Source organism: Aotus nancymaae, unplaced genomic scaffold (genome assembly GCF_030222135.1).
Source record: "Aotus nancymaae isolate 86718 unplaced genomic scaffold, 86718_ANA_hifiasm-v0.15.2.pri h1tg000036l, whole genome shotgun sequence".
NCBI lineage: Eukaryota > Metazoa > Chordata > Mammalia > Primates > Aotidae > Aotus > Aotus nancymaae.
This window is the reverse complement of record NW_026988450.1, coordinates 67,234,207-67,245,267: the sequence shown is the minus strand read 5'-3', so window position 1 is coordinate 67,245,267 and position 11,061 is coordinate 67,234,207. Positions and strand designations below refer to the sequence as shown.

At 34.6% G+C, this 11,061-nt stretch overlaps 1 long non-coding RNA gene across 2 annotated transcripts in view; it reads left to right on the top strand.

Moving 5' to 3' along the window:
• The first annotated feature begins 7,909 nt into the window (after positions 1-7,909).
• The window catches only part of LOC105710827 (uncharacterized), a 69,556-nt gene continuing 66,404 nt past the window's right edge, over positions 7,910-11,061 (top strand). For both annotated transcript variants that reach the window (XR_010345509.1, XR_001105890.2), the window contains exon 1: positions 7,910-8,192. This is a non-coding gene — a long non-coding RNA (uncharacterized LOC105710827). The remainder of the gene's footprint in view (positions 8,193-11,061) is intronic.

Sequence of the window (11,061 nt, the reverse complement as noted above, 5' to 3'; positions counted from 1 at the left end):
GTGCAGGCTGATGACATTCTGAACAGCCACCTGGCATTAATGGTCATATATGTATGTATCATATATCATATAACCCAAGATCCTAAATGAATAACCCCCAATTATTTGACACACTGTACATAGAAGCAAATAAGAAAATTTGATGAGGAGTTAGAGGCAACTTAGGTATTCACCCAAGTAATGCCAGGTGACAGAATTTTTTTGTCTACATTGTCTACATATTCCTTCTACAAATATACATTCAGAAGTTTATTCATTGTTGCCATGTTTGGGAGGGCAAAGATTTAAAATGACATCGTTTCTAATTCTCCGCTGAAATTTCATTCTCTCCTTTTATTTCCTTGGACACTATAGCAATGCTTCTGGGGACCCTGTGGATCTGTATCTGTTTTCTATTGTTTCTATTATTATTTCTTTCTGTGGTCATGTCTCCTCATTTGCCTGTTTTTTTTTTTTTTTGGTTTTGTTTGGTTGGTCTTTGTGGTTGGAACTTTGTATTTGTAAAATGGTTTCTAAAAATAAAATGAATGCTTGTTGTTATCTTTTCCAGAGAAGATTTGCCTTCGCTTTCACTAGCAGCTCCTAGCAAACCTGGATTATCTCGATCCAGTTTCAGGAATTAAGAGGATGTGAAGTTGAGCTGCAGCTCTTTTTGAAGACTGGCCAATTGGGATTCATTTTCCTTCTTAAGGTTCATCATCCCCTTGGAGTACCAGCCTAAAGGCAGTGGGGTCACCACAGCTCTTCTCGGAGGGCCCATGACTTTCTCCACATGAAACTGTCACAAAATCCTTAGCACCTCATTGCCTAGGTAAAAGCAGCTCCAAATGCTGGGCTCATAGTCATAGATTTCCATTTCCCTCAGCTCCTGACCAGGTAATTCCTCACTCTTTTTAGCCCTCTAAGATCTTCAGGCAGCCTTCTTTTAATTATCTAGGATTTTTGGTTATCCTAATGGAAATTTGGTCCCTATTATCTAGTCTAACATATACAAAAAACAAAATTAAAAAAAATCTTACATGCTTGTCAATAAATAAATTGTAGTACATTTATGCAATAGAATATATTATGGCACATTAATAGTTAGATAACATGGCTAAATAGCTATGATATTAAGTAAATTATGATGCATTTTTATAATAGAACATTGTTCATCTGTAAAAAGGATAGAATAATCTTAAGATATATTGTTTAGTGAAAAAGCAAGGTACAAAACAGTGGGCATTGTATATTATCATTTAGGCCAAAAACATCTCTAGAAGGATTCAAACAATTTAATACTCAGTTACTTTGTGGGAGAGAAAGTGTATTAGTCTGTTCTCACACTGCTTTAAAGAAATTACCTGAGACTGTAATTTATAAAGAAAAGAGGTTTAATTGGCTTATGGTTCTGCAGGCTGTATAGGGAGCATAACAGCTTCTGCTTCTGGGAGGCTTCATGGAGCTGTCAATCATGGCAGAAGGCAAAGAGGGAGTGAGGCATCTTAGACATGGCAGGAGTTGCAGCAAGAGACGGAGGTGCTACACACTTTTAAACAACCAGATCTCATGAGAACTCACTCACTCACTGTCATGAGAACCGCACCAAGGAGATGGTACACTAAACCATTCATGAAGGACCACCCCATGATCCAATCACCTCCCACCAGGCTGCACCTCCAACACTGAGGATTATGATTTGATATGAGATTTGGTGAAGACACATATCCAAGCCATATCAAATGTGCATAGTCAAAGCATAGAAATGAAAATATTTCACTGTTTATCATTTTGCACATTTGAATTTTGGAATAAGTAGTAATTAATTGTTCAATATAAAAGCAATGGAAATAAACAATAAATGCCAAGAATAATGGATAAAAGTATATGTATGAATACATTGATCACTGCAGTATTTATACTAGCAAACAAAATCAACCTAAATACTCAACTGTAAGAAAATGGTTAATTACAGCAAGTGCAAATGATTGCATACTCTAGGGAAGGTAGTGGGGAAGTGGTGATAATTAATGGTTACAATAAAACAGAAAGAATAAAATCTAGTATTTGATAACACGGCAGGGTGACTATAGTCAATAATAATTTAATTGTATATTTTAAAATACCTAAGAGTGTATTTGGATTGTGTATCCACACAGTGGATAAATGCTTGCATTGATGAATACCCCATCTGTCCTGATGTAGTTGTTATATATTGTATGTCTGTATCAACATATCTCGTATACCCATAAATATATATACCTATTATGTACCCACAAAAATAAAAGATAAGTATGAAAGTTATATAGAAACATGAATGCACTACTTTCTTATTGCTACAAACTACCACAAACCTAGCAGTAAACATCATTTACTTTCCCATAGGTCAGAAGTCCCTGCTAGGTCCTCTTTGTAGGATCTTACTAGGTTGAAATCAAATTGTCAGCTGAGCTGAAGTTCTCATCTTAGAATTCTGTCTACTTCAGTGAAAAAGGCATTTCTTTAAAGAAAGAAAAAACTGATAACCCTTAAACATATGCAAATGTATTCAATCTTACTAGTAAGAGAAATTACACTGAAGTACTAGTTTAATTACCAGTACTGTCAGACACACACAAAAACCTTTAAATTCGGCAACATACTGTATTGTCAAGATGCAGAGAAACAGCCTTATTATTGAAACTTACACTAAAATGTTGCACATAGCAATGTAAATAGACTATGATAATATATATATAATCTCTACATATAGACAATTTTATATATATATGTGAAAGAGATTGGAAGAGAATATGCAAAAATGATAATAGTATTATAAGATATAATTTGTGTGACTTAATTTTTCCTTAATTTTAAGGTTTTTAAGTAAGATTACTATTTTCTGGTATCATTAAAATTATAAATACAAAGAGAAAGAACAGTAACTTTTTCTGCCTCTTTTTTTTTTCCTTACCATAGCACAAAGAAATAGGTAGATTATCTGAGTGCCCCATATTACTGTTAGTTGCTGGTATTGCTAAGATTAGGTACACATCTGCAAACCTCTTGCACTTTGCATGCCTTGCTCTCCATTCTCTTGTTAGAAACCTCCAGGAATACAAGAGCAAGACAATTATGAAACGCAGATTACTCAGTGCTCAATGCTTGCTAGACACATTTAAGATGTAGTTAATCCTCACAACAATCCTATAGGTTAAGCATCATTTCACAATCTCACTGGGTTTTTAATTCTAGTTCTGCTCTAGACAAACTCAGAGGCTTGACAAAGATTTAACTCCTCCTTTCTTAGTATTGGCTTTTGTAAAATGGAATAATAGTGGTACCTAAACATAGAAGAAAATTTTTCTAGGCAAAACCATTCAGGACATAGGTGTAGGCAAGGACTTCATGACCAAAACACCAAAAGCATTGGCAACAAAAGCCAAAATAGACAAATGGGACCTAATCAAACTCCATAGCTTCTGCACGGCAAGAGAAACAGTCATTAGAGTGAATCAGCAACCAACAGAATGGGAAAAATTTTTTGCAGCTTACCCATCTGACAAAGGGCTGATATCCAGAATCTCCAAAGAACTAAAACAGATTTACAAGAAAAAAACAAGCCCATTCAAAAGTGGGCAAAGGATATGAACAGACACTTTACAAAAGAAGACATACATGAGGCCAACAAACATGAAAAAATGCTCATCATCACTGGTCATCAGAGAAATGCAAATCAAAACTACATTGAGATACCATCTCACGCCAGTTAGAATGGTGATCATTAAAAACTCTGGAGACAACAGATGCTGGAGAGGATGTGGAGAAATAGGAACAGTTTTACACTGTTGGTGGGAGTGTAAATTAGTTCAACCATTGTGGAAGACAGCATGGCGATTCCTCAAGGACCTAGAAATAGAAATTCCATTTGACCCAGCAATCCCATTACTGGGTATATATCCAAAGGATTATAAACCGTTCTACTATAAGGACACATGCACACGAATGTTCATTGCAACACAGTTTACAACAGCAAAGACCTGGAACCTACCCAAATGCCCATCGATGATAGACTGGACAGGGAAAATGTGGTACATATACACCATGGAATATTATGCAGCCATCAAAAACGATGAGTTCGCGTCCTTTGTAGGGACATGGATGAACCTGGAAACCATCATTCTTAGTAAACTGACACAAGAACACAAAATCAAACCCCGCATGTTCTCACTCATAGGCGGGTGTTGAACAATGAGAACACATGGACACAGGGAGGGGAGCACTACACACTGGGGTCTGTTGGGGGAAAATAAGGGAGGGACAGCGGGGGCTGGGGAGTTGGGGAGAGAGAGCATGGGGAGAAATGCCACATAAAGGTGAAGAGAAGGAAGGCAGCAAATCACACTGCCACATATGCACCTATGCAACAATCTTGCATGTTCTTCACATGTACCCCGAAACCTAAAATGCAATTTAAAAAAATAGTAGTACCTAAGACATGGCACATACTATCAATATCCTGCCTCTGTCTGGATAGCACTTAACCACACCCATACATGCTCAGCTCTCCTTTCAACTGCCAGCACCTTTGGCTGATTGTCTGGAGTTTTCTTTCCTCTTTTTAGGGAACTCCCTCTATTCATATGTGGAAAAACCTGTAAGTTCTGGAGGAATGAATAAGCTTTACCTTCCCCCAACAGCCCTCACCCAGAGAATAACTGGAAAGTGAATGGATAATCAGTGAGCTACCAAGTCCCCTAGGCAAAATAACTGAGGATTAAGTTCTGTTTACAACAGAAGTAATTCTCTTGATCATATACTCTTTTTAAAAAACATAAAGTAATGAGAGTATTTAACATAATATCTTCCCTTTTAACAAATTTTAAATATAATATGGTATTGTTGGCTATATGCACAATGTTGTACACCAGAGCTCTAGAATGTATTAATCTTGAGTAACTGAAACTTTATGCCTTTTGAATAGCAGCTCCTCATTTTCCCCTCCCCTAAGTCCCTGGAAACCACCATTCTACTCTGCTGCTGAGTTTGGCTCTTTACATGCCTCAGACAGGTAGAATCATACAATATTTGTCTTTTAGGTGGAATCATACAATATTTTTCTTTCTGTGACTGGGTGATTTTACTTACACTCAACACCTTCATGGTTCATCCAAGTTGCTGCATATTGCAGAATTTCCTTCTTTTTGAAGGCTGAATAATATTGCATTCTATATACATACCACATTTTCTTTACTCATTTATTGATGGACATTTAGGATGTTTCCATATCTTGCCTATATAAATAGTACTGTAACAAACATAGGATGGTTAATATCATTACAAGACCCTAATTTCAATTCTTTTGGAAACATACCCAGAAATGGGATTGCTGGATTAAATGGCAGTCCTATTTTTAATTTTTTGAGGGACATCCATACTGTTTTCTATGTTACACTATTTGTGTTTCTACCAACTGTAGAACAAGGTACCAATTTCTTCACAGCCTCCCCAATACCTGTTTTCTTGTGGTTTTGATACAAACCATCCTAAGAGGTGATATGGTAATGAGGTGATATCTCATTGTGGTTTCCATTTGCATTTTTCTGATGATTAATTATGATGAGCATGTTTTAAATATACCTGTTGGCCATTTGTCTGTCCTCTTTGGAAAAATATCTATTCAAATCTCTAGCCCACTTTAAATTGATTTATTAGGTTTTGGAAGTGTAGAAGTTCCTTATATATTTGCGAAATATATAGTTAAAAATATTTCCCCATATCATAAGTTGCCTTTTCATTCTGTTGATCATATCATCTTTGCTGTGTAGAAGCATGTTAGTTTGATGCAGTCCCACTTGTCTAATTTTGTTTTTGTTGCCTGTGCTTTTGGTGTCATATGCATGCATTAATTGCCAACACCAATGCTATGGAACTTTCTCCTTACGTTTTCTAATAAAGGTTTTCTAAAAATCTTTTATTTTAGGCTCGCGGGTACATGTGAAGGTTTGTTACATAGGTAAACACGTGTCACAGGGGTTTGCTGTACATGTTGTCTCTTTACCCTGTTATTAGACCCAGTACCCAATAGTCATCTTTTCACTCCTCTCCCTCCTCCCACCCTTCCCCTTTAAGTAGACCCCAGTGTCTGTTATTTTCTTCTTTGTGTTCATAAGTTCTTGTTATTTTATAACTGAGAACATGTGGCCAGCAAGCATAGGAAAAAAAGCACCAACATCACTGATCATTAGAGAAATGCAAATCAGCACCACAGTGCGATATCATCTCACACCAGCCAGAATGGGTTATTACTAAAAATAGTGAAGCTTGGGTGGGAGAATGGCAAAATCACAATACTTTACAAAAAGTTTATGGGGACAATGTCTCAAAGAAATCTGCAGCTTACAAACGGAAAACTCATTTTAAAAAGAGATAAGATGATGTTGAAGATGAAGCCTATAATGACAGATCATCCACACCAATTTTTGGGGAGGTGCAGAAAAGGGAACATTTATACACTGTTGGTGAGTGTGTAAACTAGTTCAACAATTGTGGACAGCAGTACAGCAATTCCTCAAAGAACTAAAAGCAGAACCACCATTAGACCTAGCAATCCTATTACTGGGTGTATATCCAGAGGAATATAATTTATTCTACTATAAAGACTCATGCACAAATGTTCATTGCAGAACTATTCACAATAGCGAAAACATGGAATAAACCTAAATGTTCCAAAATGACAGACTGGATAAAGAAAAATGTGGCATATACACACCATGGAATACTATGCAACCATGAAAAAGAATGAGATCATGTCTTTTGCAGGAACATGGATAAAGCTTGAGGCCATTATCTTTAGCAAACTAACACAGAAACAGAAAATCTACTAAAATGTTTACAGTTTCAGGTCTTATATTTACATTTTTAATCCATTTTGAATTGATTTTTGTGTATGGTTAAGATAAGGACACAATTCCATTATTTCGCATTAGAATCTATAGTTTTCTCAGCATTATTTGTTAACAAGACTATTCTCTCCTCATTGTGTATTCCTGGAACCTTTGTCAAAGATCAGTTGATCATATGTACATAGATTTATGTCTGGGCTGTCTATCCTGTCCCATTGATCAGTATGTCTATCTTAATGCCAGCACTATACCGTTTTGATTACTGTAGCTTTGCAATGCATTTTAAAATCAGGACATGTGATGCCCATACCCATAGTTTTGTTCTTTTTTTTTGAATATTTTTTTCGCTGTCTTGGTCTTTTATGGTTCCACGTGAATTTTAGAAATGTTATTGCCATTTGACAGGGAAAGCATTGAATCTGTAGATTAATTTGACTAATAGGAATATCTCAACAAAAGGAGACTTCAAAAGGTTCATGGAAATGGAATTAAAAGACAAAAATAAAAAATGTAAACTTTATTTTTCAACATAAGCTCCATCAAGTTCAAGACACTTTTGTAAGTGATGATAGCAGCCATTTAGTCCAGCCCTAAAAACTAAGGATCCTGGGAATTTAACTATTTCAATGCAATCCTTTTTACATTAGTAACAGCAAAATAAAGATGCCATTTAAAGATTTTAAAAATTAGAAAAAAAAAGTCAGAGGAGCCACATTAGGACTGTAAAGTGGATGCTCAATAATTTCTCAATGAAACACTTGCAAAATTATTCTTGTTTGCTAAGAGGAATGAGCAGGAGTGTTGTCATGGTGGTGGAGTTTTCCTTGACATTTTTCTGCTAAAGCTTTAGCTAACTTTCTCAAAACATTCTCATAATGAGCAAATGTTATTGCTCTTTGGCCCTTAAGAACATCAACAAGAAAATGTCTTGAACATCCCCCCGACAAAAAACAAAATTGTTTCCATGATCCTTGCTCTTCACTGGTCTAGTTTTGCTTTGACTGGACAACTTCCTTTTTTTACTGGGGATTTCTTTGTGCTTTGTCTTCAGGGTCCTACTACAAAAGGCTTGTTTACCATTGTTCTCATCTCTTGTTTACCATTCTTTAAAGAAATGCTTCAGGATCTTGATCCCACTTGTTTAAAATGTCCACTGAATGTTATGCTGTTGTCTGTAGCTGGTCTGGACGTGGCAGTTTTGCCACCTATTGAGTGGAATGTTTTCTCAACTTTAATTTTTCAATCGGAATTGTATAAGATGAACTAATTACGATTTCTATGATATTGGCTACTGTTTCTGCTGATAATCATCAGTCCTCTTCAATTATGGTAAGTATAAGATTAATATTTTGCTCACAAATTGATGTAGATGATCTGTCATTGCAGGCTTCATCTTCGACATCATCATATCCTTTCTTAAAATGAGTTATTCAGGGCTGGGCATGGTGGCTCATGCCCGTAATCCTTGCATTTTTGGAGGCTGAGGTGGGTAGATCACGAGGTCAGGAGTTTGAGAATAATTGACATAAATTCTTCATTAATGTTTTGTTAAATTAACCAGTGAAGCCATCTGGTCTTGTGTTTTTCTTTGTTGGGAGGTTTTGATTTTTGGTTTTGTTTGTTTTTAATTATAGGCTCAATCTCCTTACTGGTTATGAATCTTTACAGATTTTCCATTCCTTTATGCTTAAGTCTTGGTAGGTTGCATGTCTAGGAATTTATCTTTTCTTCTAGGTTGCATATTTGTTGGTATATAATTGTGCATAGTAATCTCATGATTCTTTTTATTTCTGCAGCATCAACTGTAATGCTTTCTCTTCCATTTCTGATCATATTTATTTGAGTTTTCTTTTTTCATAGTCTAGATGTTTGTTGATTTAGTTCATCTTTTAAAAAAATCAATTCTTAATTTTGATTTTTATATTGTTTTTCTATTATTTATTTTATTTCTGCTCAAATCTTTATTATTCCTTTCTTTCTGCTAAGTTTAAATTTAATTGTTTTTCTTTTTCCAATTCCTTGAGGTATAAAGTTATATTGTTTATGTGAGATCATTATTCATTTTTTATTGTAGTCATTTATTGCTATAAACTTCCTTCTTTATATTCCTTTTGCTATACTGTGTTTACATTTTTATTTGTCTCAGGATGTTTTCAAATTTCCCTTTTAATTTCCTTTTTGACTCATAGGTTCAGGAACATATTATATAATTTCCACATGCCTATAAATTTTCCAGGTTTTCTTTTGATATGGATTTCTAGTTTCGTGACACTGTGGTCAGAGAATACGCTTGGTATAATTTCAATCTTCTTAAATTTGCTTTGTGACCTAAGATGTGATCTATCCTAGAGAATATTCTATATGTACTTTAGGAGAGTTTACATTCTGCTGTTGTTGAGTGGAATGATCCGTATATGTCTATGAAGTCCATTTATTACATAGCGTTGTTCAAGTAAGTTGTTTCTTTATTGATTTTTTTTTTCAGTCTGGATATTCTACCCAGTATTGAAAGTGGGATATTGAAGTATTGCCTTTTTTTTAATTTCAGCTAATGTTCATTTTATATATTTAAGTTCTCTGATATTGATATCAGATGCATATATTTATAATTATATGCTCCTGGCTAGTAGATTATGTTATCATTATATAGTGTCCTTCTTTGTCATTTATGAGAGTTTTTGACTTAAAAATCTATTTTTTCGAAGAAAGTATAATCACCCCTGCTCTCTCAGTTGCCATTTCCATGGAATGTTATTTTCCATCTCTTCACTTTTAGCCTATGTGTGTTCCTAAATCTAAAGTGAGTTTCTTAAACACAGAATACAGTTGGATCTTGCTTTTTTATCCATTCAGCTATTCTGTGTTTTGTTTGAAGAGTTTAAATCATTGGCATTTAAGATAATTATTAACAAGAAAGGACTTGCTATTGCCATTTAGTTCTTTTCCTTCTTGTTGTCCCTTTGCCCCTCTTTTCTTCTCTTGCTGTTTATGTGTTCTGTTGTTTGTTTGTTTTGTATTGCTATGTCTTGATTCTTTTTTCTTTGTGTATCTTCTATACATTTGTATTTTTTTTGTGTGTGGTTACCATGGAGCTTATATAAAATACCACGCAATAGTCTATTTCAAACTGATAGCAACTTAACTTTAGTCACATACAAACAAATATTCTACACTTTCACTTCTCCCTCCCTGCCATTTTATGTTATTAATGTCATATTTAACATCTTTTTATATCATGTATCCATGAACATATTTTTATATTCATAATTATTTTAATACTCTTTTTTAAAGTGTGTAATAGAGCTAAAAGTGATTTTCTCGCTACTCTTAGGGATTATATTACTATGTGTCTATATATTCAATATTACCAGTGAGTTTCATACTTTTATATGCTTTTGTGTTTCTGTTTATCATCATTTCTTGTCAACTTAAAGAACTCCCCTTAACATTTCTTGTAAGGCAGGTTGGGTGGTAATGAAGTCTCTTGGCTTGTTTTGGTCTGAGAAAGTCTTTAAATAGCTTTCATTTTTGAAGGGATTTTTTTTTCAGGTATATTATTCTTTGTTGGCAGGTTTTTTCCCCTTCACTTTGCATAAATCATCCCACTGCCTCTGGCATGCAAGATTTTGCTGAAAAATAAGCTCATGAGTGATTTTTAGAGGTAACCCTGTATGTGACAGATCATTTTTTTCTCTTGCTGCTTTAAAAATTCCCCTTTTATCATTAACTTTGATATTTTTATTATAATAAATTTAAGTGTATATTATTGGAGGAATTTCACTTATCTGAAGTCTGTTAGGTTTCCTGAATCTAGATGTTCAATTCCTTTATTAGAGTTGAGATGTTTTCAGAAACTATACTTTAAAAATAATATTTCTGTCCATGTTTTCCTCCTGCTTTTTTTCTTCTCTGAATTCCATAATACATATATTGGTCTACTTATGGTGTCCTTAAAGTCCCTTAAGCTTTTCTCATTCTTCCTTCCTATTTCATTCTTTTTGATTTTTGCTTCTCTGGATAATTTCTAATGATTTGTCTTTGAGTTCACTGATTCTTCTGTTTGATGTGGTCTGTTGTTGAACCTCTAGTGTTCAGTTACATTCTTCAGCTCTAAAATTTCTGGGGTTTTGCATATATTTTCTATCTCTTTCTTGAAATTTTTAGTTTGCTTATGCATTGTTCTCCTGACCTTGTTGAG